This window comes from Cuculus canorus, unplaced genomic scaffold (genome assembly GCF_017976375.1).
Source record: "Cuculus canorus isolate bCucCan1 unplaced genomic scaffold, bCucCan1.pri scaffold_93_arrow_ctg1, whole genome shotgun sequence".
NCBI lineage: Eukaryota > Metazoa > Chordata > Aves > Cuculiformes > Cuculidae > Cuculus > Cuculus canorus.
In genome coordinates this window covers 41,773-64,928 of record NW_026527857.1, presented here as the reverse complement: position 1 = coordinate 64,928, position 23,156 = coordinate 41,773, and positions in this window count along the sequence as shown.

The following is a 23,156-nucleotide window of genomic DNA, read 5'->3' as shown; positions in this document are numbered from 1 at the left end:
AGATGATGGATCTATCCCTTGCAGTCTTGATTTTAGTTTTCTCGCCTTACCTCCTGTATGTTGAAATGTTAAGAGATGTATTGCAATATACCAAATATTGCAAATTTCCAAGGAATATTCAATTTATTTGTTTGACTCAGTGATGATACTGCAGCAGTAGCAGCAAAGTACCTCAAGTATTGAGACTGAATGTATTGAAAGCGTTTTTCAGTGCAGTCTGACTAAGCAGTTGCTGAGGAGAGAGGATGTGTGATGCAGTTGTGGAGACAGAGCAAAGAGCATCCTTAGGGACAAGTGCAAGAACATTTCAGCCTCTAAGGGTGCCTCTTCTACTCAGTTTGGAATACAGTGTTCCCGAGTGGGCCCTTGCTCTAGAGCTTTATGCCAGTTTCCTTTGAAGCATTAGAGTCTCCACTGTTCCTTATATTATAGTTGTGACTGCACAGAGGACGGGAGATTGGGGAACTACTACACAGTTCCTCATGCCTTGGGATATGTACTGTAGTTGCTCCCTAATGCCTTAATCCCAGGGATAATTCTTGTTCTCCTGGGAATTTTGCAAAGCAGCAAAGATGTGTTAGTGCGTGAAGGATTTAGTGTTTGTGCTCATGGCAAAGCGATGGACTGCTAGCCAAGGTGGATGTTTAAAAGAGAAAATGGCCCAATAGTATGGAGGTTCTAATTAAAAGGGTGTTTTAGTATAACACATAAAAACTGGTTAATTACTTTGCAAGGTCTGTTCTTTCTTTTCCGCACTTGATGCAATGAAGTAAGCTGTAAATAGTCTTTAAAAGTGATTTGGTTTTTCTTTAGCCTCAGTATTTCTTAGCAGCTACTAGTGAAAGATATCTGGGAATTGCTTGGGATTTTTAATTTAACACTTTTGTTTTAGAGGGAAGTAAGCTAACCGTTCAGCAGCTGTTAATTTTGATCAAAGTTAAAATAAACAGCTTTGGTTAGGTGTTACTAATGTTTCTCCATTACTTTCAGTTTTACAACTTTCAGTCCTAGAGTCTGTGATGCCATTTCACTGGCTTCCCAGGTGTGTTCTTCTCTGTCTTTCAGTCAACACTGAGTTTCTTTACGTGTCATTAGCAAATGACAGAGGATAATATACACGTTTCTGTTTTAAGCTTCCCCAATGTTTCTTTCTTTCTTTGGATTTGAAACCTCTAATTCATGTACCACAACTATTTTCTTATTATATGGGATGCTTTATGCTTTTTTATAGAAACAAAAATGTAGGAAATGAGGTGGCACTTAATTTCTGAACCCACTGCCTTTTACTGTGAGATAAAAGCTTGTGGAGAGAACATTTGCATTCTTGACATACTGAACAAACAGCTGACCTGATCTAGAATAACTAACTAAGGTGCTGCATTATCTTTGGCTGTTCCTTTCTACTCCTCTGCTCTTACTTATGGAAATAACGTTGATAAGAGAGTGAAAAGTTTCAAGAAACATCAGAAAATAGTGAGCGGACCAAAGGTAAAATTATCTTAAGGCTGCTTCTTTCAAAATGAGTTGGGATCTCCAAGGAACAGCAGAGGGCAGCCTGAATAATTTGCATTGAAAATCCTCTTTGAAATTCCTGAGGTTTGCTGAATTACCATGCTGAGCTTACAGTCCTTCATGACCAGCTGAAGAAGAAAGTGCTGCTGTTTGTAGTCAGGGAGGGCAGGGGCTCTCATGGATTGTTCTCATCTTTGTCATTGCAGAGGTGTGCTCTGCTTGGATCCAAGAGCTTCTGTGTGATGTTTTTTGGGACAGAGCTGTAGACACGCTTCTGTCCTCCTGCCTACATTTAAGCAGACCATAACCTATTTGTCGCTTGTTTGTTGTGAGCAGTCTTTGGGCCCTAATATTTTTTTTGAAAACTTGTGTGACAAATGTCACTGATAGTTATGGTTAAGAAATAAGTCACTGTTCATAAAAACTTGTCAAAATATATGCACATCAGTGAAGACAGTGGCGATGCAGCAGGTCTGTTAGAGAGAAAAAAAGTGATCCGATTTTTATCTATGATTTGAAACCTGACTTTGTCATGCGTAATGGTAATAGCGATGGAAGACATCACTTGAAAACACTGAGATAGAAAGGTTAAATGAGGGAAAATTCCCCGTACTTCTGCTCAGGCTGCGGTGGGTATATGAGTTTTCTGTAGCAACCTTTTAAAATGCTGCTGAATGTACACATTGAAAGCTTCAGATCTCTGGGTTTTTTCCTAATTGTATCAGTAAATGCTTGTTTATATGAGGGGTTGCCATGAGTCCCTTGACCTTGATATATCAATGTGCACTTGTTATGATATAGCACTTGTTCTTTTATCCGCTTGAATTAGGTTCTATCCTTGAAAACTTATGAATAATAAAGTATTTATTACAAAGCCCATTAGAAAGTGGATGCAAATTCAATAAGGTATTTTTTGCTAATTCTATAAAGAGTGAAGTTTTTAATAAGACGAAGAGTGATTTTTTGTTAGCATTTCAGAATGCACTCTGTACAGCTTTGTATCAAAGACCTGAAGATTTTAAAAGGTATTACTGAATATGTATTTATTCAAACAGAATGTTTAAGGGATTTGGCTTGACAGAGTATTTCTTTAGAACTTTGTTAGGAAAGTTGATTGGAAAGAGGTAAACCTACTGCTAATCTGAACCCTCAGAATTTTCAGTGAAAGTTTGTGGAACTTTTGCGGTTGACGTTGTTGGACCCAGCATGTGAGTCAATCTTTGTTGTTCATTCTAACCAATAATTTAACGAAGTTGTATTTACAAAAAGAGAAGGCTAAAATGCGTGAAGGCACCCAGATGTGCAGCTATGGGTTAGTCTGCAAGATTTTGCAGATACAAACCAGCTTACATTAGCTGTACTTGGTGGTGGAGGGAGGAGGCAGGGGCTGCAAATTACACCCTTGTATCTGTTTTCACTCACCATTTGTATTGTGGATTATGTTCAGATACATTGAAAGCGTTAATTTTACTCTGAAAGCAGAACTTTTGGTGAAATGCACATTTCTAGGCTGGAGTAGCAGGGGATGCCAGAGAGAGAGCTCATAGTATGAAACCTGACCGGTGGAAAAAACTGTCACTATAGAATCACTAAAGAATAGTGACCTGAAGCTCCGCCAGTGGAGGTTCAGGCTGGATATCAGAAAAAAATTCTCCACGGAAAGAGTCATCGGGCGCTGGAACAGCTGCCCGGGGAGGTGGTCGAGTTGCCTTCCCTGGAGGTGTTTAAGGAACGGGTGGATGAAGTGCTGAGGGACATGGTTTAAGGGAGTGTTAGGAATGGTTGGACTCGATGATCCAGCGGGTCCTTTCCAACCTGGTGGTTCTATGATTCTATGCCTATAAGCTTGAGTAGAGAAACTGTGTGTGTATAACAGGCAAATTGTTGATACCCTTAGGATTTCAACTATAAAATTTTGCACGTAATGCAGAAATTGCTGTTAGCTACACGATGTTCTCCAAAAAATAAGTACCATTTTATGAATTTTTCAGAATTCTTTAGTTCTCTGAAGGTGTTTTATCCGTGAATTCAGATATCTTTATTTGACAAAGCCTTTAGGTAAGGTTTCAGTTTTTATTTTTAAGGTCTATCAAATGTGTGGCAGAGGTCTGGGTTTGTTGTGCCCACCAATCGTAAACTTCAACAGTAAAAAATGTTCTGTGTCTCACTGTACTATACTTTAATTGTATAACTAATTTCAGTCCCTCCTTGATCTTCTGACTGCCATTATCATGAGGAAAACTTCTTTTGCCAATACTACTTGAAGTTACATACTTTATTGGGCAAAACGTGAAAAGGGTAATATGAGATGATGATGAAACTCTCTGGAATCAAATAAGGCACCCAAGGCTTTTTTAAAATGCTCATCAGTTGAGTAAAGGGTGTTTTGTTCTTATAAGCTTATATTGAATCCATTTCAGGTTCTTTTTCCATGGCAAGATTTTTTTGAAGGTTTTCAGTACAAATTTACTGAAAATGTTGGGGACAATAATGTAACGACCAGAAAAAAACCAACACCTACACCCCCCAGCGTGGGTATTTCAAAGTATTGACAAATTTGGAGATCACTTTTTCACATGGACTGTGTGGAAGAAAAGTTTCTCCCACAGAATTAATATACTGTCCTAAGGTGCTCAGTTTGGATTGTCCACTGCCATAGTTTTCAAGTGCTGACAAATATTCAAGGAACAGAAAAATGGAAGATGCATTAGGAGGCTGTGATTCTGTTTCGCCTGGGAGGGTTTTAAACAGGTTGGAGAAGTGGTGTTTTTCTTACTTAGTTGAGCAGTTTCTCTTGTATGCCATTCATGGCTAGAAATGCATCTGTGTGAAGGGATTTCTCTCTCTTCTATTCCCATGCAAATTCCTTCGGTGTGAGACAGAAAATGAAGAGATTTTACTGTAAATGCCCGATGTGGTTTTTGTTATAAATGCATCTTGGCAGTGTCTTGTGCCCAATGTGTTTACCCTCCTGATGTACAGAAGGTTATGCACCAAGAAGGTTTTAGTTGCTCCGTCTCCCAAGAATTCCCTCCTGTGGCAAACAACAGTGTGGCTCTGATAGGAAAAACTATTTCTTAAATTGTTTTGCAGGATTCTGGATTTAATGACTTCATGTCTTCAGTTACTGTATGAACAACATGAAATGAAATTCATGCTTATCTAGTGCTGTAGTTTGTTTTGGTTTTTTTTCTTCTTTTTTTTTCTTTAGATTTCTTGCTAATTGATGGGAAAGGATAATCCTGCAGTAATTTTAAATTTCTCTGTTCCCAGCTTGAACAAATTCTGCCACACTAAGTGTATCTTATCTTAGAAGAACCAATGTTTGGCCTAATCTCACATAGAAACTGGAGACTTGACTCTGTAAGATAGACTTAGGAAGGTGTATGTCAAGCTAAGTGTATTTTGCATTCTCTCTTTCCAGGTTACTTATAATTTCCAAACTTGTAGGATCATAGCTCTGTTTCCATTGCAGTGTCACTTCTGCAGCTGGATGTGCCGGATCCCTCTTGCAGATGTTTTCATCCCTTGTTTAGGATCTCATTGGTGCTTTAAAAGGAAGAGGTACCACTCTTTCAGAACTGAAAAGGGGGTGAGATGAATTCACAGCTTGATTTCCCTTATTTTTCTCCGGCTAATTGCCCTAGCTCTGGTAAGGTCAGCTGTACCCAAGTTAACCCTGGATATGCCACATCTACAGTTGCGCTGCACTCACCTCTCTAGCTTTAGGAGGTGAGGGTATGTTTTATTTCGTTGCTTTGCAAAAGTTTGAGCTTAGCCAGGAGCTATTTCCTAGCAAGTTGTGGAGAATCTGTTCTTTTTATTTAGGTAGAGGGGCTTTTGGAACTTTGTGAATCAACAGTTGCAAGCTGGCTGCTTTAGTGATGTAGCATGTAAAACCTTTTGATTGGTGTTCAAACTTTCAACCCTGAAAGATCTGACTCGAGATGGGAGCGTTTCTAGGATTTTTGTACGTTTAGGATGCCAGACATAAACCAGGCTTTTGTTATAATGGAGATTACCCCACAATTTTGTTGTTTTCATTGATGTTAAGTGGATCTTTGATTTTAAATATTATATCATTAATACTGGCTGGTGCAACAACCTCGTAAACTACTGGTCAGGTGACTCGGGTTCAGTTTTGAAGGACAATTTTCAGACTCCTGTGGTGGTCTTTGTATTAAAAGCTGTTTTCCATCCAAAAGGCAGGCCTGTATTTTACATGCTTTTTAGCTGTTAGTTGGTTGATGCACTGACTTTGGTAGCAGGGATGATAAACTCTAGTGCTTGCTTTGCTGAGTTAGTACTTCTCAAGTGAGGTAGAGGAATAGGTTGTGGTGCAGGGGCCGGGTGGCATCCACCGGTCCAGGTAGGGAAAATGCATCTTTGGATGTAAGCTTGTGGGACTGATGGAGGGGTCTTTAAACCAGAATCCGTGGGGGAAGGGGATATGAACAGGATTGTTGAAGAGAAGCCAAGGGTTGATGTAGCATTTTGACAGCAGGTGAAAAGAGGCGATTATCCCGCTGTATGAGGCATCGGTGTATCCTCCCTGTGAGTTCTGGGTGCAGTTCTGGGTTCCACGATTTAAGAAGGATGTGAAGGCTGTGGAATGCATCCAGAGGAGGACAACTAAGCTAGCAAAAAGCCTGGAAGGAATGTCCTATGAGGAACAGCTAAGGACTTTGGGTTTGTCTATTTTGGAGAAAAGGAGGCTGAGAGGCAACCTCATTGCTCTCTACAGCTTCTCGAGTGGTGGGAAGTGGAGAGGGAAGTGCTGATGTCTTCTCCTGGGTGTGCAGGACAGGATGCTTGGTAACGATTCAAAGCTGCGCCGGGGCAGGAGGTTCAGGCTGGACATCAGGAAGCGTTTCTTTACTGAGAGTGGTCAAACACTGAAACAGGCTTTCTAGAGAGGTGGTTGATGTCCCACCCTTGTCAGTGTTTAAGAAGCATCTGGATGTGCCCTTAATAACACATGAACTTGGTCAACCCTGAACAGGTCAGGCAGCTGGACTGGAGGATCATTGTAGGTCCCTTCCACCTTATCTACTCTATTAGCAGAAGTCACCTGTGCTCTTCTCTCACCACCTCGTTTTGCCGGACCAAAGTGCGAGTAATAGAAATGCACTTGAAGGCAGCCTCTACAGAAAAAGATTTATGGAGACAGACACATACGATTATATATTTATATTATACAATCATCCTGAAAACTCATAGCCCTGAGGCAGATCTCCTGAGGAGCAGCGGGAGACCCGTAATTGCAGAACAGGTGCTGTATCCCTCTGGCTTCCCTCTCGCATCTCCCCTCTGGCACTCCCTCCCACCCGACCTTGCGTCCCACTCTCTCTCGCTTCCCCCTCCCTCTCTCTCTCGTGCATCTCTCTCTTCCTGTCTTGCACATCCCTCTTGAATCCCTCACATCCTCCCTCTCTCTTGTATCCCCCATGCATCCCTCTCTTCTTGTCTTGTGCATCTCTCCCCTCCCTCCCTCTACTGCGTCCCCCTCCCTCCCTCTGCCGTGTCCCCCTCCCTCCCTCTGCCACGTCTCCCTCCTTCCCTCCATGTCCCCATTAACAGACTGGACAGGAGGAAAAAATTTTTCATGGAGAGGGTCATTGGGCACTGGCAGAGGCTGCCCAGGGAGGTGGTTGAGTCACCTTCCCTGGAGGTGTTTAAGGGACGGATGGATGAGGTGCTAAGGCGCGTGGTTTAGGGATTGTTACAAATAGTTGGACTGGATGATCCAGTGGGTCCTTTCCAACCTAGTGATTCTATGAATCTATCATTCTATTTCTTCTTGCGGGGATGGAGCTAGTTGCTGAGCGTTGGGGTGTACCCCACTTCAGCTGGGTTTGTGGAAGACAACCTCATCTGCTAAGTTAAAGATGACCCCGAGCCAGTGGTGTTCCGCCTGTGCTGCCAGGGGGTGTGGGTGGAGCTGGAGGGCAGCCCCACAAAGGTGCACTTCAACAGGGTGCTTCTCCACAGGTCAGTCATCCTGCGGCTGTTCATGCTACGGCTCCCGGCATCCCGCACTCACGGAGCTCCCGGCATCGCATCCCTGTGGGACCGGGCAGCACCCGCAGCTCCCCCCCTGTCCCCAGGGACCCTACACCCACCGCCCCACGGCACCCCCTCCCCAGCACCCTCCCACGCTCTGCAGGTCACCCTGCCAGCGGCAGCAGTCGCACCAGGGCAACGTTGGCTCTGCTTTACTTGGCGTAGAGTCTCCTGGGAAAACACGGGGGAAAAGCCCTGTGGGACGCCAAGCAAAGCCCCGGGCGTGGCTGGTTCCGAGCCCTAAATAGCAGCACCTACAGCTGCAAAGCCTTCTGCCCTGATCCTGGCACCCGCCCTGCCCAAGGCTGTGCTGTCCTCCAGGGCATCGCTCAGGACTCTGCGTCTTTAGGGTTCTTGTTCCGGGAGTTGCTTTCCTTTTCTTGCAGCACGAACGGGAGCAGAAGCTTTCCTGGCTGCTCTGATGGCATCACCACAGCTCTGATGGTCACATCAGAGCTCGCTCCCTGTTGCTGACAGCTTTGCTGCGGAGGACTCCTCCCTCCAACAGCTCACGAACCCCACTGGTTCCCGGGGCCATCCCCTCTGTAAGCAGCACCTCCTCTGTGCACAGGGACCCCCTGGCTCTGGGGTGGCCGTGCCAACACCCACAGCCCTCTCCAGCCTGGGGAACGCAGAGCGAGTGGAAACCTCAGCCCTGCAAGTGCCTCCTGTGTCCATAGCAAACACAAGGTTAAGAGAGAGAGCTTGGCTTGGAACAAACAACAATGGAACTTTACTTAACCTAAAATAAAACAAAAGCCTAATTTTTTTCTTCTTCATCATCTTCTCCTTCATTATCCTTCATCTCCTTTCTCATCGTCTTCATATCCTTCATGATCTTCTCCTTCATCTTCTGCATATACTTCACCCTCTTCTTCATCTCTCATCCATTCTTGGTCCCTGCACCACACTCCTGTGATGCCTGGAAGGGAAGCAGGAGGCACGGCCGTTTGGATAACGAGCAGCACCTCATCCAACAGAGCCGGGGGTCCCGAGCTGGCTCAGCGGCAGCAGCAGGTTGGGGTTCATCCTGATGGGCATTTGATTTGCTCACAGCTCTGGGACACGCTGGGGAGAGCAAGGACTCTGCTAGCAGCGCTAAGCCCTGCCTGGGATTAGGGTTAGAGAAGGGTTGCCTAGGAAATTCCTCCCTTCCCAAAGCGGATGGGCACTCAGGGCAGGTGCGTGGTGGCTGTTGTGTCACCAGGACAAGGGGACCGGGTGCTGTGTTCCTGCAGCAGGGCCCCCAGCCCCATCCTGGCTGAGGGCAGTTGGTGAGGAGCACTTGCCTGTCCTGGTGCTGGTGGGTATACCCACATGTACTCCTCTTCGTCATCCTCCTCCTCCTGCTCCTCCTCTTCCTCCACCTCCTCCATCCATATCCCTCTTCAGATCTATCTCCATTGGCTCCCCCATATCCATCTCCACATCTATCTCCATTGGTTCCTCCACATCCATATCCGTCTTCAGATCTACCTCCATCGGCTCCTCCTCATCCAAGTCCTTCCTCTCACCAGCCTTTGCAGCAGTCCCCTTGCCAGCCTCCCGCATGAGATTAAACAGCCTGAGCGAAAGCCAAGCAGAAAAGTGCATTGGTCCTACCCTGGCCAGACAAGGGGACCTGTGGGACGCGGGTCTCGGCACCGCTGCCCCCTCGAGCTTTCTGGGGAAAATCATGGGGCAATAGGGCTCCAGGGCACGTCCCCAGCCAGGAGCCGGCTGGAGGCTGAGCGGCTCCTTTGATGCCAGAACCCACCAGAAACCACGCAGCAGGGCCTTCAGCTGGACAATCCTGCGCTTCTTTTGCTTCAGCATTTGGGAGGCTGGCAAGGTCTTGCGGATCTGTCAGAGCAGAGAGCACAGGAGTGAGCAGCCCTGCTCCCTGCCCCGAGGGGCCTTGGGCACACACCCTGTCCCCCCACCCGCCTCAGCACCCAGAAGCTCCTTACTCTCCTCGGGCAGCTTTTGGTCTCCATTCCAAAGGGTAGTAGTAGGGGAGAAGGGCAGGGATGGAAGCAGGGAAGAAGGGGTGGGATGGAAGCAGGGGAGAAGGGCTGGGATGGGAGCAAGGGGGAAGAGAAGGCTGGGAGTAGGGGAGAAGGGGTATGGCAGGAGTAGGGCAGTAGGGATGCTTTGGGAGCAGAGGAGAAGGGCTGTGTCAGGTGGAGGGCGGTTGGGCTGTGTCAGGATCAGGGCAGAAGGGCTGTGTTGGGAGCAGAGAAGGGCTGAGTCGAGAGGAAGGCAGGAGACGTCTCAACAGCAGGGCAGAACCACTGCGTTGTGCTCGTTGCCCGGCGCTGGCAGGTCCACTGGAACACTGCCTGTGACATCACAACTCTGTTACATGGGAGCTCTGGGGCCAAGTGCACTGTGGGTAATGGGGACAACCCCCCTTATTGGTGGCTATGGGTATATTAAGAGGCAGCCCTTAAAAAAATCGCTCTGCTGGGACCGGCGATGCCCTCTGCATTGGCTCTGAAGCTGGTGGGACCCTTTGACGCCGGGCAGCGCGGGTCCAGGGGAGCAGCTCTTGCCCTCGGGTGCAGCATCAGGAATTCCCAGGGCCTGTCCAGGAGCCTCCCAGCGCTGCCCAAGGGTGCTCGGACAGACCTCAAGGGAGACGCAGGCTCCTTCTTTCAGGGAGCGGCAGACTCCAAGGGGGGGTTCCAGGTAAAGATCCTTCCAGCTCTGTGTAGGAAGTCTTTCAGTATTTTAAAAAAAGAAAGCAATTTAAACCCAGAGGAAATCACGTCAGCAGCTCTTCAGCCATAGAGATGGAAGCATTTGAACAGTACTGTTTTATCAAGCGTCAGTCAGTGACACCTTCATTTCTGACAACATTAAAGCCCCTGACTGGTCAAGCCACGCAACGACGGGATGAAATAAAAATGTGGATGAAGTGTACAAATGTTCAATTGATACCGGGTATTAAAATAAAGGTAATCCCGCCCCCCAAAGGGAGATGACGTCCCTTGGGGGCTGGAGGCCACGCCCCTGCTGCTGGGAAGCCACGCCCACGGCAGGGAAGGGCCAGGAAGCCCCGCCCCCACGTGACAGGGTCAAGGAGGTCACAGCCCAGAGGGGAGGGAGGCCCCGCCCCGTGGTGCAGGAAGCCACGCCCTCCCAGGGGCAGGAGCCTGCGCCCCAGTGTGCTGCAAGGCCACGCCCCTGGGACAGGAAGTAACGCCCCAGGGGTGAAAGCCACGCCTTCTGGGAGCAGTAGCCATGCCCCCACAGCACTGGAAGCCCCTCCCCCATGGAAAGCCACGCCCTCCCAGCTGCTGGAAGTCTGCCCCCCCCGAGGTACAGGAAGCCACGCCCCTCGGGTGCTGAAGGCCACGCCCCCTCTCTGGAGGCCCTCTCCAGAGGGAGACAATTGACAGGAATGAGGTGCAGTACTTTCTGATGGAGCAATCAGTGAAATGCAAGAAAACAAGAGGGCAGTGTTTCTTTCCCCCAATACCAATGGGAGGAAGTGCTTTGGGATGTTTGGGTTTTGCTGTCGGAGCTGAGTTTCTGCACAGCCAACGCTGCTGTTTCCCGAAGAGCTCCTCCATAGGATGCGACTGCCCCAAAGTGCTTCGCTTTCACCCAAGAAACAGCATTTGCTGCGCCTGCAGTCACTGCAGTGAGTGTCCTGTGCTCCTTCCCTGGAGGCATTTTTTCAGTCTCTTTTGGTTTGTTTGGTTTCTCTGACACTCCATCTTCCCATTAACCATTATTTGTTTTTAGGGTTTTTTTTGCTCAGTATCAATTGAGAAGGGAATGGATCGGGAGGTGGGGTGTTGGGCGTTTTTTCTCTGCAGAGGTGGGTGGTTTGGGGATTCGGTTTGTTTGTTTTATAAATAAAGACCTGCACACAAGGGGCACTGCACCCTGACAGGCACTGTCTTTGCTTTTGTTAATGGGTGAGGAGGAAAGGAAAAAAAAGGCTAAAGTGTTTCCTGCTGTCTTCTGTGCCTCTTGCTGCTCTCGGTGCCTTTGGAAGTCATTTTCTGCGTGAAGGTATACAATCCCCTGTATTAGAAGACTTGACTTGATGACTTGAATGCTGCTTCAGAACTGAAACCAAGATGTTCACTCGTTGCACTGATCCTCTGGGAGCCGTGTGCACCGTATCCCCCAGAAGAAGCAAGCCGGGCCTTCTGTCCCCAAGCTGAAACCCACTATATAAAGTACATTGTTAGCATAAGTTACAGAGACATAAGTAGGACTACCATTTTAAGAAAACACATAAACTATAGCCGGTGTAAGGTCAGCCGCAGCAAAAATACTGTAAGAACACCTGGAAGATAGTAGTCTTTTAAGCAAATTATGGTATCGCCTGTGATGTGATGCAATCACACCATCAGCTGTGTGCACAACTGAATTGTTTCTGTGTACTTTGTGTTAAAAATGTATTACACAGTCAGCAGTACCCCTAGTATGTTTTAGAAATACGTTCATGATGCAAAATAAATGATTAAACTGTCTAATGAACTTATGAGCAAATCTGTGGCAAAATTTCAGCTTTGTGCAGCACAGAATGAGTGCAATCAGCGTTTTTAACTTATGCGTTCCTTGTGCAATTTCCCTGAGTAAGAGTAAGTTCCCTGAGAACTGAGTAAGAATTCTACATGTGAAGTTCCAATAAAATGGATGGCTCTCCTCATGTAAAATTACATAATACTGAATCAGGCATAGTTGTGTGCTTTTAGGGTTTTTTTTGTTGTTTTATTTTTTTTTGATGGTTACATGTATATGTTTACATATACATTTCAGTCCTATGTATATGTCTAGTTACTTAGAAATGAATTATAGGATTATTGTCCTTTCTGTGCAAAATGAAATTTTCCCACCCAATCCCCATTTTTGTTTAGTTATGCTGTTTTATTCCTTAATGTATTTGGATTTACAGACGTGCTCAGAGAAAAAGTGAAGCCTTAAGCTTTAGCAATTCAATTAGCAACAGTTATTGGATTGTCTGGTTTCGGCAGCATGAAGAAAAGTTTCAAGTAACCTCAAGTGAGCGGACCAAAGGTAAAATTATCAAAGGCTGCTTCTTTCAAAGTGAGTTAGGATCTCCAAGGAACACAGAGGGCAGCCTGAATAATTTGCATTGAAAATCCTCTTTGAAATTCCTGAGGTTTGCTGAATTACCATGCTGAGCTTACAGTCCTTCATGACCAGCTGAAGAAGAAAGTGCTCCTGTTTATGTAGTCAGGGAGGGCAGGGGCTTTCATGGATCGTTCTCATCTTTGTTATTGCAGAGGTGTGCTCTGTTTGGATCCAAGAGCTTCTGTGTGATGTTTTTTGGGACAGAGCTGTAGACACGCTTCTGTCCTCCTGCCTACATTTAAGCAGACCATAACATATTTTTGGCTTGTTTGTTGTGAGCAGTCTTTGGCCCCTAATACTTTTTCATAAACTTGTGTGACAAATGTCACTGATAGTTATGGTTAAGAAATAAGTCACTGTTCATAAAAACTTGTCAAAATATATGCACATCAGTGAAGACAGTGGCGTTGCAGCAGGTCTGTTAGAGAGAGAAAAAAAGTTATCCGGTTTTTATCTATGATTTGGAACGTGACTTTGTCATGCGTAATGGTAATAGCGATGAAAGACATCACTTGAAAACACTGAGATAGAAAGGTTAAATGAGGAAATATTCCCCTTACTTCTGTCAAACGCCTTTTGTTTTCAGAGATGAAGGTATATATATACATTAATCTAATTTGTGTGGCAGTGCAAGCAAAAATTGAATTGGCCCATGTATTTCTTAAGCTTGTAAAATATAATTGACTTCTGCATATCTGTTTCTTAAATACTTATATCTGATTATTCTCTTTCTGTAGGGCTGAATGCCAAACCTCCTGAAAGCCAAAGCAGATTTTTCAGTGGACCCTGAGATGAAGGTATAGGTAAAATTCCTGTTTAAAGAAAAGTTTCTTCCACAGAATTAATATACTGTGCTAAGGTGCTCTGTTTGGATTGTCCACTACCATAGTTTTCAGGTGCTGACAAATACTGAAGGAACAGAAAAATGGAAGATGCATTAGGAGGCTGTGATTCTATTTTGCCTGAGAGGGTTTCAAACAAGTTGGAGACGTGGTGTTTTTCTTACTTAGTTGAGCAGTTTCTCTTGTATGCCATTCATGGCTAGAAATGCATCTGTGTGAAGGGATTTCTCTTTCTTCTATTCCCATGCAAAGTCCTTTGGTGTGAGACAGAAAATGAAGAGATTTTACTGTAAATGCCCCACATGTGATTTTTGTAAGAAATGCATCTTGGCAGTGTCTTGTGCCCAATGTGTTTACCCTCCTGATGTACAGAAGGTTATGCACCAAGAAGGTTTTAGTTGCTCCGTCTCCCAAGAATTCCCTCCTGTGGCAAACAACAGTGTGGCTCTGATAGGAAAAACTATTTCTTAAATTGTTTTGCAGGATTCTGGATTTAATGACTTCATGTCTTCAGTTACTGTATGAACAACATGAAATGAAATTCATGCTTATCTAGTGCTGTAATTTGTTTGGGGTTTTTTCCACTTTGTTTTTGCTTTAGATTTCTTGCTAATTGATGGGAAAGGATAATCCTGCAGTAATTTTAAATTTCTCTGTTCCCAGCTTGAACAAATTCTGCCAGACTAAGTGTATCTTATCTCAGAAGAACCAATGTTTGGCCTAATCTCACATAGAAACTGGAGACTTGACTCTGTAAGATAGACTTAGGAAAGTGTATGTCAAGCTAAGTGTATTTTGCATTCTGTCTTTCCAGGTTACTTCTAATTTCCAAACTTGTAGGATCATAGCTCTGTTTCCATTGCAGTGTCACTTCTGCAGCTGGATGTGCCGGATCCCTCTTGCAGATGTTTTCATCCCTTGTTTAGGATCTCATTGGTGCTTTAAAAGGAAGAGGTACCACTCTTTCAGAACTGAAAAGGGGGTGAGATGAATTCACAGCTTGATTTCCCTTATTTTTCTCGGGCTAATTGCCTGAGAAGCTCTGGTAAGGTCAGCTGTACCCAGGTTAACCCTGGATATGCCACATCTACAGTTGCGCTGCACTCGCCTCTCTAGCTTTAGGAGGTGAGGGTATATTTTATTTCCTTGCTTTGCAAAAGTTTGAGCTTAGCCAGGAGCTATTTCCTAGCAAGTTGTGGAGAATCTCTTCTTTTTATTTAGGAAGAGGGGGCTTTTGGAACTTTGTGAATCAACAGTTGCAAGCTGGCTGCTTTAGTGATGTAGCGTGTAAAACCTTCTGATTGGTGTTCAAACTTTCAACCCTGAAAGATCTGACTCGAGATGGGAGCGTTTCTAGGTTTTTTGTATGTTTAGGACACCAGACATAAACCAGGCTTTTGTTATAATGGAGATTACCCCACAGTTGTGTTGGTTTCATTGATGTTAAGTAGATCTTTTATTTTAAATATTATATCATTAATACTGGCTGGTGCAACAACCTCGTAAACTACTGGTCAGGTGACTCAGGTTCGGTTTTGAAGGACAATTTTCAGACTCCTGTGGTGGTCTTTGTATTAAAAGCATGTTTTCCATCCAAAAGGCAGGCCTGTATTTTACATGCTTTTTAGCTGTTAGTTGGTTGATGCACTGACTTTGGTACCAGGGATGATAAACTCTAGTGCTTGCTTTGCTGAGTTAGTACTTCTCAAGTGAGGTAGAGGAATAGGTTGTGGTGCAGGGGCCGGGTGGCATCCACCGGTCCTGATAGGGAAAACGCATCTTTGGGTGTAAGCTTGTGGGACTGATGGAGGGGTCTTTAAACCACAATCCGTGGGGGAAGGGGATATGAACAGGATTGTTGAAGCAGAAGCCAAGGGTTGATGTTGACAGCAGGTGAAAAGAGGCGATTATCCCGCTGTATGAGGCATCGGTGTAGCCTCACCGTGAGTTCTGGGTGCAGTTCTGGGTTCCACGATTTAAAAAGGATGTGAAGGTCCTGGAATGCATCCAGAGGAGGATCAACAAAGCTAGCGAAAGGCCTGGAAGGAATGTCCTACGAGGAACAGCTAAGGACTTTGGGTTTGTCTAATTTGGAGAAAAAGAGGCTGAGGGGTAACCTCATTGCTCTCTACAGCTTCTCAAGCGGTGGGAAGTGGAGAGGGAAGTGCTGATGTCTTCTCCTAGATGTGCAGGATAGGATGCTTGGGGACAATTCAAAGCTGTGCCAGGGCAGGAGGTTCAGGCTGGACATCAGGAAGCAGTTTCTTTACTGAGTGTTGTCCAAAGTGTGAGTAAAAGAAATGCACTTGAAGGCAGCCTGTACAGATACAGATTTACGGAGACAGACACGGATACCAGCGTCCATGCAATCTAACCAAACTCTGGGATCCTCAGGGGGCCAACATACGATTATATATTTATATTATACAATCTTCCTGAAAACTTGTAGCCCTGAGGCAGATCTCCCGATGAGCAGTGGGAGACCCATGCTTGCAGCACAGGAGCTGTATCCCTCTGGCTTCCCTCTTGCATCTCTCTTCTGGTGCTCCCCCCTCCACCCGACCTTGCATCCCACTATCTCTCACATCCCCATCCCTCTCTCTCGCACGCATCCCTCTCTCCCTGTCTTGCGCATCACTCTTGAATCCCTTGCATCCCTCCCCGGCATCTTTTTCCCGCATCCGCCTCCATCCCTCCTCCATGTTCCCATTAACAGACTGGACAGGAGGAAAAAATGTTTCGTGGAAAGGGTCATTGGGCACTGGCAGAGACTGCCCAGGGAGGTGGTTGAGTCACCTTCCCTGGAGGTCTTTAATGGTCGGGTGGGTGAGGTGCTGAGGGGCGTGGTTTGGGGATTGTTAGGAATGGTTGGACTCAATGATCCAGTGGGTCCTTTCCAACCTAGTGATTCTATGAATCTATCATTCTATTTCTTCTTGCAGGGATGGAGCTAGGAGCTGAGTGTTGGGCCACTCCCCATTTCAGCTGGGTTTGTGGAAAACAACCTCGTCTGCTATGTTAAAGATAACCCCGAGCTGGTGGTTTTCCACCTGTGCTGCCAGGGGTGTGGGTGGAGCTGCAGGTCAGCCCCACAAAGGTGCACTTCAACAGGGTGCTTCTCCACAGGTCAGTCATCCTGCGGCTGTTCTTCTGGACAGCAACACTGTCAGTGGGGTCCCCTTCAGCTTCTCTTAGAATCATAGAATCATCAGGTTGGAAAAGACCTCTTGGATCATCGAGTCCAACCATTCCTATCTGCCACTATATCATTTCCCTGAGCACCTCGTCTACCTGTCCTTTAAACCCCTCCAGGGATGGGGACTCCACCCCCTCCCTGGGCAGCCTCTGCCAGGGCCCAGTGACCCTTTCTGTGAAAATTTTTTTCCTGATGTCCAGTCTGAATCTCCCCTGGTGGAGCTTGAGGCCATTCCCCTTGTCCTGTCCTCTGTCACTTGGGAGAAGAGGCCAGCACCGTCCTCACTCCAACCTCCTTTCAGGTATTTGTAGAGAGCAATAAGGTCTCCCCTCAGCCTCCTCTTCTCCAGGCTAAACACTCCCAGGTACCTCAGCGGCTCCTCCTAAGACTTGTTCTCCAGCCCCTTCCCCAGCTTTGTTGCTCTCCTCTGGACACGCTCCAGAGCCTCAACATCCTTCTTGTGGTGAGAGGCACAGAACTGAACACAGGATTCAAGGTCTGGCCTCACCAGTGCTGAGTGCAGGGACAGAATCACCTCCCTGGACCTGCTGGTCACCCGTTTCTGATCCAAGCCAAGATGCCATTGGCCGCCTTGGCCACCCGGGCCACTGCTGGCTCATGTTCAGTTGGCTGCTTCTTGCTGGCTGTGTGGCTGCTGAGATCAGAGGCTGGGCTAACATCCCTCTTTCTCCCAGCAGTTCCCATTCTTTTGCACACTGTTTTTTTTTTTCTGGCTTGGAGATCCCATGACAGCCACAAGCTCTGTAGTCCCCAGCAATGCTGTGTGATGAGCATCTTGATGCATTTGTGTCTTCTCTGCTGGATCAGAGAACAGCCCAGTTGCTCCTACTGATCTCCTTTATTTTTGATACGCTTTTAGCCCAGGACCTCACCTTTGAGACTTGTGACACAGAGAGAATATTCAGCTGTGGTTTGAGAGGGGTGGATAGGACTGCTTCAAGTTTCATCCAGTTGCAAGGCTGGTATGACTGTGGAGCAGCTGGTTCTGAGTGTTTCCCTGTCTCTGCAGGATGGAGAGCAAACCCCTTGTCCTGAAAAACTGCACCCAATTGCCTGTGGCCTCGTGGAAATGTGGGTTGGAAAACCTCGGTGAGGGCTTCTCTGTGTCACAACGTATGGGCATTGTTGGTCCCCGCACAGATTTTAACGTGCATCTCTATTTCAAGGCCACAGAGGCTGTCAGAATTGAGAAAACATTTTGACTGGAGGTAAGAGGGACTCGGAGTGAGCAGCCCTGTGCTCTTAGGATGGATACTGTGTTTGAAAGGCACCCTGCAAAGGGGCCAAAAGGGTGAGCCTTCCTGAGAGGCCTCTCTACCTGTGTTGCCAGGTGCCAGGCCCGTAGCAGCAAGGGACTCGCAATGCAGGGTAACATCAGCCCATGAGATAAACAGAGTAGGAAGGTCTGGGAATCAACAAATGCTTGTCAAGCAGGGAAAGCCGTGGTGCAAGCAGGTGACAGAGACAAGGACTCATATATTGTCTACCAAAAGGATTGAGGACAGTGGTGTAAGCAGTGTTTGTTTCTTGCTGCTTCAGGTTTCAGATGCAGAAAATCTCCTGGGCACTCTTCAGGTTGAAACTATCCAAGTCCTTGTAGGGATGTGTGAGGTTTCTCTGGACATCAGCATTTCTAAAGGTCAGTGGAAGTCTCTAAACCAAAGTAATCGAGGTGTGTTGCATTGCCTTGACAGATGAACAGCCAAAGCACTTGGGATGGGATGAGATAGCATGCAAGCGTGGCACGGATACGTAACGTGTATCCTGCAGGCTACCAGGAGTGACACAACTGTCAGGGCACAAAACCAGCCTTGAGTCTCGCACCTCCAAACTTGGAAGTGTGCAACTCCATGTGCAGACTGATGTGGGGGCTTTGAAATGACAGTGACGTAAACAAGCAGTTGGCAGTTTGATGCTGGTTTATGAGAAGCTTGAAATGAGCCAGCAATGTGTTCTTGCAGCCCTTTAGTTGTGGCTGCCCCATCCCTGGAGGTGTTCAAGGCCAGGTTGGATGAGCCTTGGGCAGCCTGATCCAGTGGGAGGTGTCCCTTCCCATGGCAGGGGTTGGAACTCAATGATTTTAACGTCTCTTCCAAACTAAACTCTTCTATGATTCTGTGATCCCTCTCGACATGGCGCCTCTCCAGCCACTCCTCTCCCACTTTATTCTCATGAACAGTGTGAGCCCTTCCAGACGCAGAAGCCAGCATTTACTTCTCTTCCATTTCATGCCAGCCATGGTTGAAATGGCAGAGCAGGGGCTGTTCCACAGCAGAGGGCACGGGCGTTTCTGCATGGGGGAAGTTGCCCGAGGGAAGAACTTGAGCTCTGGGGCACTTTGATGTCCAGCGCTGCAGCCTTGCCCATCCTTCCCTGGGGACAGCCCCATCCCTGGGGACACCCTCAATTCTTTGGGACAGACCCCATTCCTGGAGATAGCCCCAGTCCTTCAGGAAAGACCCTATCCCTGGATGCTCTCCACTGCCCCTCATTCCCGCTGATGACTGACAGTGTCCCTCTCACACATCCCTAAATGCCATTTTTCTCCATAGCCTGGAGAAGAGGAGGCTGCAGGGAGACCTCATTGCTCTCTGCAGCTCCCCAAGAGGAGGTTCTGGTGAGGTGGGTGCTGGGCTCTTCTCCCAAGTGACAAGCGATGGGATGAGAGGGAATGGCCTCAAAATGCAGCAGGGGAGGTTTAGACTGAGTACCGGGAGAGATTCCTTCATGGAAAGGGCTGTCACGCACTGGATGGGGCTGCCCAGGGATTTAAAAATGGAGGGATTGAAAAGCCATGCGGATGTTGTGCTCGGGCCATAGTTTAGTGGTGGGCTTGGCAGTGTCAGGGTTACGGCTGGACTTGATCGGAAAGGTCTTCTCAATCTTAAGTGGTTCTGTGATTCGATGATTGCCTGAGGAAAGGGCTGGTGCTGCACCGTGGCCCTGCGAGAGAAACCCAAATCCATATGCTGAGCTGGGGCACCAGTTTCTGGTAGTTGCAATCTCCATTTCTGTAAGACAACAGGTCTTTTTAGAACTTGTGCTGTCTTCCACCTCCTGTCGCCAGGAGACGCGTGCCAGACGGTGAGGTCACAGTTGAGCCCAGGGCACTTGTGGAGCTGCTGCCCAGGCATCAGACGCCACAGCCCTTCAGCCCGCTGACAGGCAGGACGCAGTCTTGCTGCTCAGGGAAAGGGACGAGGCTCCAAGCTGCGAGGCAGCTCAGCCATGAGAAATAACATGGAGTCGCCTTCTTCAGACTCCTCCTCCGACACGGAGGAGCCTGGTTGGGTGCCTTCATCTTCTCCCAACCACGTAGGACACGATACGGCAGCACCCGGGGATGCTGCCAGCGCTCCTCTCTCTGGAGAGAACTTTCAAGGTAGGCCTGAGGAGTGCAGCGTGCCCAGCCTTCGTTATCCTTTCCGGGAGGACAGCTGTGCTAAACCCAGCCCCTCTTCAGCCCACAGGTTCCTCAATACCCTCTGGAATATCGTCAGCAGCCATCGCTTCCAGTCAATCTGGTGGGGTGATAACAGAAACTGCATTGTGATCGCAGAGAATCTGTTCCGTGAGGAAGTGCTGGGGAGGAACATCTTTGCAACAGAGTCCATGGAAGTCTTCATCCTCCAACTGAACCTCCATGGATTCCACACAATGGAAGGAGATTTTCCCATCTCTATCTCTGTTGAGGAGCTGCAAGCCATAGCAGCAGCAGGATCTTCTCTGGGCAGGGTAAGCGAGATCCTCCCCCGTGAGAGAACCCTCAAGACCTTTGGTGGGGAGAGGGTCACGTTCAGGTAGAAGAAACCTTTGCCAGGCAGGGAGCGAGAATGGGGGTGGGAGCACATGGCCTGTATTTGTCTCAGGGTCAGGAATTCCAAGTGCAGGATTTTGGAGGAGCAGAAGTACTGACCAAAGGGATTTGGTTACGGCTGTGAAAGGCAAGCACAGTGCCGTCGCTTGGGGCTCTTTTTGTGCTCGCTCTCTATCCGGCTACACCAAAAGTTCCCATCTTGTGGCATCTGCTGTACGCTGACAAGACACACATCAGCATCACATTATGTCTGACAGGTGCATTCCACACTGAGGGGGCTGAAAACCACTGGTATTTGGGGTTCTCCATCATTTTTCAGGCTTGGAAAACCATATGTGTCTTTGCTGCCACCTACTGAGCACCCTGCCGTGCTCACTACTGACAAAAGCTCCATCCCAACATTTTATTCAGTCTAAGTGGAGATTTCACAGCCCACCAAGAGCCCTTTGTCATAGTCATGTGTGTCTTTGCCGAGGCAAAGGCTTGACTAGAGAATCTCTGTCTTTGTCCTTCTGGAAATGATGGCACTGACTCCTCTCCTTCGCCTTCTGCAGCTGCACTTCTTCCACAGCCCCTTCTTCCAGAGAGATCAGCCTGAGCTCCTCGGGAGGTGGGTGCAAAGCCCTGGGGAAGGAGAGCGAGCCCCGGCTGCAGCCCCACGCAGCCCCGGGCAGGAGGACGAGCGACCGAGGAAGAGACGAGCTGATGCTCTGGCGGTGGGAGGAGCTGTGGGGGAGAACGACTCCCAAAGATCCGCAGGACTCAGCCCCACAGAGACTGAGCCGTGGGCTGACCCAGATGCGCCGAGCACCAGTGCCGGTCCAGCCCCGGCCAAACGACGCCGCAGCCAGAGCCCTGAGAATGTCTTGGAAGTGGCTCTGGCTCCAGCCATGGCATCACCCCAGCACAGCACACCTCCAGCTCCACAAGGCATTGAGCCCCCTCAACACCAAGCTCAGCGGCCCTGTTCACTTCCTTGGCTGGTCGGCAGGATGAGCCCCCCTCAACCCTCTGCTCTGGAGCCAGCGAGGGATGCCGCTCCTGTGCTACCACACAGCCCATTTGTGGCAGGAGCAGAGGAGGAGGATGAGAACAACTCCCAGAGCCGCGCAGCCCCCAGCCCCACAGCGACTGAGCCATGGGCTGACCCAGACATGCCGAGCACCAGCGCCGGTCCAGTCCCGGGCAGACGGCACTCAAGAGACAGCCCCGAGAACATCCAGGAGGCGGCTCCTGCTCCATCCGCACCTTCACCCCAGCGCCGCACACCTCCTGTCCTGCTGTTCTTCGGGCCCCCTCCACGCCCAGACTGGTGGCCCGGTCCGGCTCCCGACCAGGTCCCAGGGGCCGGGGCCTTTGGGTTCCACCCTCCGGCACCTCTGGCTGCTCCTGTGCCACAGCTGCCGCAGCATCCAGCTCGCGAGTTCCGACACTGCCCAACCTGCTACTGCCCACCAAATGACCCGGCTGCCCGACACGGCGATGGACGTTGAAAGGGGTCAGGATGGAAGCAGCAGCGATCTTGGGCTGCGAGTCTTGTCGTAGATGTAGGAACACGTTAGTCGAAGAATAAGTAATAAAACAGTGTTTGTTGCTGTTAAAAACGCCTCTTTTCACATTGCCTTGTCCTGTCTCTGCAGTCTCACAGTCACTCTCTTGACACCCGGCGTCGCCTTCAGGGTGGGTAGACTCGACATTAGGAAGAATTTCTTCACCATGAGGCTGGTGAGACACTGCAACAGGTTGCCAAGGGAAGTTGTGGCTGCCCCATCCCTGGAGGTGTTCAAGGCCAGGTTGGATGGGGCTTGGGCAGCCTGATCCAGTGGGATCTCCCTGCCCATGGCAGGGGTGGAACTAGATGATCTTGAAGGTCCTCTCCAACCCAAACTGGTCTATGATCTCAACAAGGAAGTCTGTCAGTCCATGGTGTCCCATGGAGATGACGACGACGTAGGTTCATTTGTGTCCTCTATAGAACCGGGCCTGTGTTGTTGCCAACCACCCTGAAAGAGGTGAGAAGGGGAACTGCATCTCCCAGAGGGAGGAAAGCTTGGAGCGAGGAAAAGAGTTGGACATAGAATCTGTGCCTGTGAGGAGAGCGGATGGAGCTCACCTCACGCTGAGATCCCTGGCTCTCAATCTGAACAGCTGCTAGAGTGGATCACATCCAGTTTTGGGGACTGTGAAATTGAACCAGCAGTGCATTTTAGGGGAGAGGTAGATGTGTGGTGGTCTGATGCACTCACAAAAGATGGGGAAGTCTTTGTGCTAAGAGATGCTTACTTTGAAAATAGACATTTAGCCAGACGCAAACTATTGGTCTCTGCTAAAAGCTGAAGCATTGCAGCGTGTGCTGAATTGATGCTCACGTTTTATAACATGTTTTATGGTGGTAATATCTTTTTGTTCAATTCAGTGCCTTCTCCCCAACAAGGGGTTGAATCCCCTGCAGTCTGTCTGTTGTTTTGATTTGGAGAGCAACACGAGTGCTGTTCTGTGTATGCTGACCACCCACCAGCGCGTGGTGGGTGAGCTCTGAGCTGTGTCTGCGCTGACACCAGAGGTTTGGGCTGTGATCTCTATATCACGTGGGCTGTCTCATCGTGAA